The sequence below is a fragment of the Petaurus breviceps genome, unplaced genomic scaffold, assembly GCF_028583685.1.
Source record: "Petaurus breviceps papuanus isolate PSGF00001 unplaced genomic scaffold, PetGlider_PUasm1.0 90847, whole genome shotgun sequence".
NCBI lineage: Eukaryota > Metazoa > Chordata > Mammalia > Diprotodontia > Petauridae > Petaurus > Petaurus breviceps.
In genome coordinates this window covers 22090671-22098652 of record NW_027187360.1, presented here as the reverse complement: position 1 = coordinate 22098652, position 7982 = coordinate 22090671, and the positions used below count along the sequence as shown (strand labels likewise).

General features: G+C 39.1%; 1 pseudogene; it reads right to left on the bottom strand.

Moving 5' to 3' along the window:
• Positions 1 to 6054: 6054 nt before the first annotated feature.
• Positions 6055 to 7322, bottom strand: LOC138149638 (endophilin-B1-like; annotated as a pseudogene).
• Positions 7323 to 7982: the final 660 nt, after the last annotated feature.

The following is a 7982-nucleotide window of genomic DNA, read 5'->3' as shown; positions in this document are numbered from 1 at the left end:
ACTATTCATGCTGGGGGGGGGGGCAGGTCTGTTATGGAGAGACTCTGAAGGCAGCAAGGTATTTGGGTATTTGATTTCTAAAGGGACTTTGTCTGCTATTAATCACAGATCAAGATCTATTACCAACAATTGAATTCAGTACATTTTAAGTACCAGCTTTTATAGTTAAATACTTAAACCTGCCAGTTTCCAGCATCACTACTGACAGATAATAATTTGTAGTTCTTTGCGGTCTTCATAGATCAAAGTGTCCTATTTCCTTCCATCTGCAGCGTGGGCTTGAGACTGTTTGCTAGGTGATTTGGGGTGACAGGCATTTGACAAAGAGTAGGAATGATTACTGCTATTTTCTTTGTCACATTTCATACTCTGCAGATTTAATAATGATAATATCAGATAGCTCTAAAGTACTTTTCTAAGATTAGTTTATTAATCTTCCCAACCCCCTCTGAATTTCATTTAATGGCAAGTATCATTATTTGTAGGGAAACTGAGTAACAGCAATTAAATGCTATCCCCAGGCTCTACCTAGAGTACATGAGGAAAATTCCTACTAATTTATTTTAAGAAGAACATATTTTGAGGAGGAAATTTCTCCTTCTATGCACAGAAACCACAGGTGAATGCTTTCGGCTTCTTCATTGTCAATGCACCCTGTGTCCTTTCACTGTGAGAGATTAAAGAAAAAACCTGTGACTTCTCCTTTATTCTCTCTCCTGTGCCATGTGCACCCTCCATTACTCTAACATTTCCACCCATTTCAGAATATAGACATTATACTTTATCATAGGTGCATAGGGTTAGAGCTGGAAGGCACCTCAGAGGTCATCAGATTCAACCACTTCTTTTTATAGATGATGAAACTGTGGCTAAGAGAGATCAAATGACTTGCCCAGGGTCACATGAGTGGCAAGTATCTTAGATGGGATTTGAACTTAGGTCTTTCTGGTTCCAAATACAGCATAAAGCTGTATAGATAGAAATGTATTTTACCATCTTGATTAATTGAAAAGAAGGCCATTTTGAATGAATGAAAAGTTTGAATGATAGGATTTTAAAAATAAATCTGGAATATTTGAAGAGCTGGAAGCAACCTTCAAGATGTTGGCTCCAAACCTTCTTAGCTGTGTTACCATGAGCAACTCACATAGTTTCTCTAAACCTCAAATTTACTCATTTCTAAAATGGGGATAATTATATGTATAGTAAGTGTCTCACAGGATTGTTGTGAGGAAATCACTTTATAAGTATTAAAGATATGATATAGGTATGTTACCATCATCATTATGATTATTATGTAGTAACAGAATCTAAGACTTGGAGGAAACTTCATAAGGCATCTAGTGCAGCTTGAGTCTGACCAAGAATTCCTCCAACAATATGCTCAACAAGGGATCATTGAATCCTTACTTGAAAACACCTAGTGGTGGGGGAAGCCTACTCATTCTTCAGGCAGCCCATTCATTCCATCAGTTGATAAGAAGGTTGGTCTAATATTGAACTGAAAGTGAAGACTCTGCAATCCTGACCCATTGCTCCTGGTTTTGTATGAAGAAATCTAGTTCCACCTTCCATTTGAGTCCCTTAGATACTTAAGATAGCTCTGTGCTGTCTTATTTCAGTCTTTTTAAACCTTTTCTTCTCTAGGAAAAGCATCTCTATTTTCTTCAACTGATCCTTGTGTGACTTATTCTCTAGTTTCCTCACCATCCTATCTACCCTTTTCTGGACCTGCTCCATCTTGTCTGATCTTTCCTAAAATGTGGTACCCAGGAATGAACACAGCACTCAAGATGTGGCCAGGCTAGGGTGGAGCATAGAAGACTATCACTTTCCTCTTTCTGGACATTATTATGCCTCTTTAAATATGACCTAGGGTTGACTGCATCATTTTTTTGGGGGTGGGGGGGCAGAGTTGGTTGCAAAGCTATGTCTTTCATAGGAATTGCTATCTAACTATATCTTCTTTAACTGTACTTGTGTAAAGCTGATTTTTTAAAAACCTAAGTGTAGAACTTTATATTTGTTCCTTTCATCTTGTTAGATTGGACAGATAGATATTTTCAGAACTTGGCTCTGTCATATAATGTGTTAGTTATCTATCTCTGCTTTTTTTTTTAATCTGAGAATTTGGCAAGTGTACTGTATATGACCTCATACATAAAATGATTGAATAATATAAGACCAAGGATAGATTACTGAGGCTTTACACTAAAGATTTATCTCTAATTTAATTGATGATCATTCTTTGGGTTTATTGTTCAGTCATTTCCAAATCCACCTAAAACCTTAGCCCATTCTAAAAATTCTAGAATTCTAGCTCAATCTTGTCCTAAAGGATAACACCAAAGAAATTGTTAAACCCTTTGCTAAATTTGGCAGATTATGTCTTTAGCATTTTCCTGATCTAGTGACCATGTCATAAAAGGAAATTAGGTTAGTTACACACAACCTGTTCTCAATGAAGCTATGCCAACCATTACTGATCACAGTTTCCTCATCTGAATGCTTACAAATCATCCATTAATAATGAATTCTAGAATTTTGTCAAGAATTGAAATTAAGGTGACATCACTCTTTCACCTCTCTCTTTTTTTTTTTAAACTGGAGCAACATTTCCCCTTTTCTAGTCTTGCAGAACCTCTCCCTTTCTCCAAGATCCTTCACAGATCAACAATAGCCCAGAAATCACATCTATGAGTCCTGTCAGTGTCTTGGATAGAGAGAAATGATCTTTAATAGCCAATATTTTGGGGGAGATTCAGAGCTCTCCCCTTCTTCCAAAGTCCCAATTTTAAATTCAGCCTCTTTAAGGATATTACTGATAATAAGATTGAATTAACTCACCTCAGTCTTGGTCAGACCTCACCCAACCTTACAAGAAATTTAATCTAAAGTGGGGAAAGCCTATTGTGTTCTACTTAAGCTTGGGTGGAGACAAATCCTTTTGTGTAGATAGTCAACGACCGAGCAGTATGAGTATAAAGATAGTTTCTCTGTCCAAGGGTTACTCTGTCCCTCTGAACACCTATTCTTCAAAGGGTATACAAACTGTGAGCCTGCACCATGATTGTCTTGGTCTAAGAGAGATGGTTAAATGAGCATCCTTTTATCAATAACATGCTGGTTTTATTAATAAAATGATTAAATAACCCAGAAATTATATCTCTTAAACCTTTTTAATCATCAAACTGTGTGGGGTACAGAAACCCCCAAGATCCCCTACCCCCTAAAAATTAAAAGTCAGTGGTGTCTTGAGGAAAGAACAGGAAGTTTTATTCAATTCTAGTGAGAAGACATCCCTTTCACCAGTAGGAACCAGCAGAATGAGGCTTGTTACAAAAGATGGAACAAGAATTTAAAACTTAACACATTCAAGCCCCCTCCCACCGCTGTCCCTTCTCCCATTGGCTGGGAGGTGGGCTTACAATCTGGGTGTGAAATCTCCTCCAATGATAAGGAAGAAAGAAGCCTGCCACTATCTCTCAGTGGCTGGGAGGAGGGCTTACAAAGAACAAGGAAATAGGGGATAGCCAATCCAAATGTATTTATCCTTATTTGGCAAATGCCAAAGTGTAGAAGGTGAAAGGGCTCTAAGAGATTCCTAAATTCCTGAAGGGCTTAAGGCTGATTGACAGCAAGGGAAGGGGGGAAGGGTCCTAGGTTGTGTAATTCCTTAGGAAACCCAGGACTCAGGTCTGTCCAGTGTTACAAAAGTCTGTCTCTGGTTTCTAGATAGTTTCTCTCCCTTCTCATTCTGAGGAATCTTCACAGAGGGTGCAGAGACACAGTGTACCCCACTCAGAAGTGACTCATTTTTTTTGGTCTTTTTTGGAGTGGGGTAAGGCAGGGCAATTGGGGTTAAGTGACTTGCCCAAGGTCCCACAGCTAGTAAGTGTTAAGTGTCTGAGGCCATATTTGAACTCAGGTCCTCCTGACCCCAGGGTCAGTGCTTTATTCACTGCACCACCTACCTGCACGGGAGAAATGACTTTCAGAAGAACACACAGCAAGTGGTGAGGTAGTTGGAATATTTCTTGCTTCCCATTGGCACTTCCAGGTTCTCCCTCTACCACATCATCACTCAGCAATGTCTCCTCCTTTATTCAATCCATATTTATCACCCAACCAAGACTCTGGTGACTGTTGGCTACTGATCTCCAGGACACTCCTTTCTACCTCATTGAGTCCAATACTTGTCTCACAGTCTTTTTTTTACCCAAATCCTGCCTTCCTACTACTGATACTCCTTAAAAAAACCTAATTTTTCAATGGGTGATACTGCCTCCAGGGGATGCTGAGCCAATCTAGGAGGGGGATTGATAATAGCTTCAGATGCAAATGCAAATGGGGGACAGTGAATACAAATAAGGGGGTAGTGGAAGCATAAGGAAAGAAAAGAAGATAAGAAAATTTTGAAAAACTGTTCATACATGCTTCATCTGTCATGTAACAGTTAAAGTCATGGTGATTACATTATTGTCGAAATAAACACACAAAATGCAAGTTATAACCAATCAGTGGTCAAGTTTAATGACAAGTCCTAACAACCAAGTGTTGGCAGGTGAAGGTGTTGTGCATTGTTGGGAAGTTCAGCATGCATTGGCAGGGATATGTGCCTGCAATGACTTGTTTATGATACTATACTATATGGTTACATAATGCATCATCAAAATTTCAATGCAAGAAAAACCTCACAAATTTACAATAAATTATCAAATTTAAGATACACCTTTTAAAATATTTTTTGAAATGATGCAAATTAAAAAAAAACCCTCCACTTACACTCTCAGCTGAGAGTCTTTATTTATTTAAAAAAATTGAGGTCATTTGTAGAAAACTCCTTTTCTTCTCTTCTCCATTTCACATCACTTGGATGCCCTCTGTTACTGTGTTCTTAATATCAAGATGTACCCATTCTCATTGCCAAGACAAACCCCTTTATGTGCACAAGAGATCCTAATTCATCTTGTCTTCTCCAGCAGATTGTCCTCCTCAATCATCCCCACTTTCTTTCAATATTGTCAGTCTCTCCCTGTGTACAGTCTGCTTTCATGTTATTTACAAACATACCCATGTCTCCTCTATTCTCAAAAAACCTACACTTCATGGATTATCTCTGTAGCTGCATCCCATATCTCTCCTCCATTTTGTGGCTAAACTTCCTGAAAAGTTTAGATTTATACTAGGTTTCTCTATTTTCTTTCTTTTCACTTTTTTCTTAATTCTATAATTTTTCTTCTAATCTCATTCAACCAAAACAGTTCTCTTCAAATTTACTAATCATCCCTTAATTTCTAAATCTAATGGCCTTTTTAAACAATCTTCATCCTTCTTGACTTCTCTACAGCCTTTGACACTGTCAATCACCTTCTCCTCTTTGATAATCTCTTCTCTTTAGGTTTTTGTTCACTGCTTTCTTGGTTTTCTTCCTACCTAACAGCTCTTAGATCTTCATCCAAACCATGCCTGGGAATCCCCCAAGTCTGTCCTGGGATCTCTTGTCTTTTTCTTCTATACCATTTTACTTGGTGATCTCATTAGCATCTATGGATTCAACTATTATCTCTATGAAGATGATTCTCAAATCTCCCAGTCCAGTCCTAACCTCTCTCTTGATCTCAAGTCTTGCATCTCCAGCTGCCTATGAAACATCTCCAAACTGGATGTCCCGTATACATTTTTCATTAGTCAATTCACAATAAATTTACATAAAGGAAGAAGCTGGCCATTAGTGAAAAATTCCGTAGAAAACAGATCTCCTGCTTTTGATCTAGTTCACTCAAAGGTAGAATCTGCTTGTTAATGAAAACTTCAGTAGAAACAGAGAATCCCACATCCCTGGCATGTAAAACGAAGTTCTTAATACCAAATCTGAAGTAATGAAAAATTTACCATGCAACATTATTGGCAGAGAAGCCTGGTTCTGATGGCTGGTAGTTTCTGAGTCTCTTAAGACATTAATGTGGAAGACAAACCTGCTTTGCATAGTTAATCATATATAAATATGGTATCATAGCTGGTATTCTGTATGGAAATCCCCCCCCCCCCAACTTAGTTGAGCAATTCTAAGAAAGTAATTGGTACTTTGCCCTTTAGATTTCCCCTTTCACCCATCAGTCAGTCTGAATCCATACCAATGATACTGTATACTGTGATGAACTCATCTGCAAGAAGTGATAATTCACTATTGTGTGCAGCATCATAATCATAGAGAGCCCTGGCTTACCTGCTTCCAGTGGATTCCTTCAAGTCACTGAGGGCAGGAGTAACAGCTGTGTTACTTGTTGAAGGTAATAGAGAGGTGGTAACTGCAGATGAGGAGGAAGTAGAGGCATTGACATGGAAGTTGTGGAAGTCTGATTGCTGTTAGATAGGAAAGCAGATGGAAAACTCCCAAGTTGTTTCTATAGGTCTAGCATGTACTGGTAACACTAAGCAGAGTGAGTCATGTGGGCTTCCACAAAGTCATGCAGGCGGTGAAGGTGGTGTGCATGTGTACTGTTGATCCTTTCTGGAAGGAGTCAAGTAATCTCTGCTTAATGGTCAAATTCACTCTGAATTATTCTTAATTCCTATTCAAATGCTGCTCTAGTCTTTTCGGTTTTTGCCTTTTTCAGTCTGGTCTTTGCTTCATCCAAATCAAATCTCTTATTTGTAGTAGTTTCTTTTCTTTAGTAATTGTTTTATAATCTCCTCCTATAAAGTTTCTTAAAGGAGTAAGAAAGTTTATTGCAGATGTTTGAATTAGTTCTCTGTCTGCTGTTCCAATTTATTTTGTTTCTTCACATTTGATGAGGGCATTACTATAAGCAATTCCTGGGTCAGACTCATTCCTTGCATCAATCGTGTATTGCCCCAAGGGTTCTTGGTCATTTATATGGCTTGGAACTTTTCTATCCAACTTCTCATAAACAAACTTTTCTCTTCTAGTATCAGGATTTGGCTGCAATAGCACTTCTGTTTGCCTCATAATTTTTTTCTTTCTATTGTTTGGTGCATTCAGCTTTGCTAAGAAAATTCTCTAAGTGAGCATCTAATTCAGTCTTTCCTGCCTCAAGCTTTTCTTTTCTGCTTTTTTTTTTTGGAGGGGGAAGGCAGGGAAATTGGGGTTAAGTGACTTGTGCAAGATCACACAGCTAGTAAGTGTTAAGTGTCTGAGGCTGCATTTGAATTCATGTCCTCCTGATTCCAGGGCCGGTGCTCTATTCACTGCACCACCTAGCTGCCCCATCACCAGGCTTTTGTTTTGTGAATTGCACTGTGTGGCTGAGAAAGGTGCCTGACTCTGCTACCACCTTCTTCATGTTGAAGTCCATGATGCTTATGTTGGGCTGAGCCAGAGCTGCCTCAGAAGGAGCAGGGAGAGGAGCCAGGGAGGTGAGGCCCATGAACGTTTTAAACTCAGTATGTCCAAAATGGAATTCATTATTTTTTCTCCAAATCCTCCCTGCTTCCTAATTTCCCTTCCTGCTGTCAAGGGCATTATCCTTTCAGTCACCCAGGCTCACAACCTAGGTACCATTCTTAGCATCTCACTCTATGCCACTGCCCCTCCCCTTTCCGACCCCTATCCAATCACCCTATTCCTCTCGAATACTCTGTGAATGATACTGGCCTCCTTGCTATCCTCACATGTGACACTCTATGTCCCAACACTAGGCATTTTCACTGACTTTCCCTCATTCCTGGAACTCTCTCCTGCCTATCTCCACCTCCTGGTTTCCTTGGCTTTCTTCAAGTTTCAGCTAAAATCTCACCTTCTGCAAGAAGGCTTTTCTAGTCTCTCTTAATCTTGATATCTTCCCTCTGAGACTATCCGAATTTATCCTGTATATATCCTTGTTTGTACATCGTTTCCATGTTATCTTCTCCATTGGACTGTGAGCTCCTTGTGCTAAGGGTCAATGTTTTTTGTTTGTTTTTTGCCTTTCTTTATCTCTCCAGCACTTATCACAGTGCCTGGCACATAGTAGGTGCTG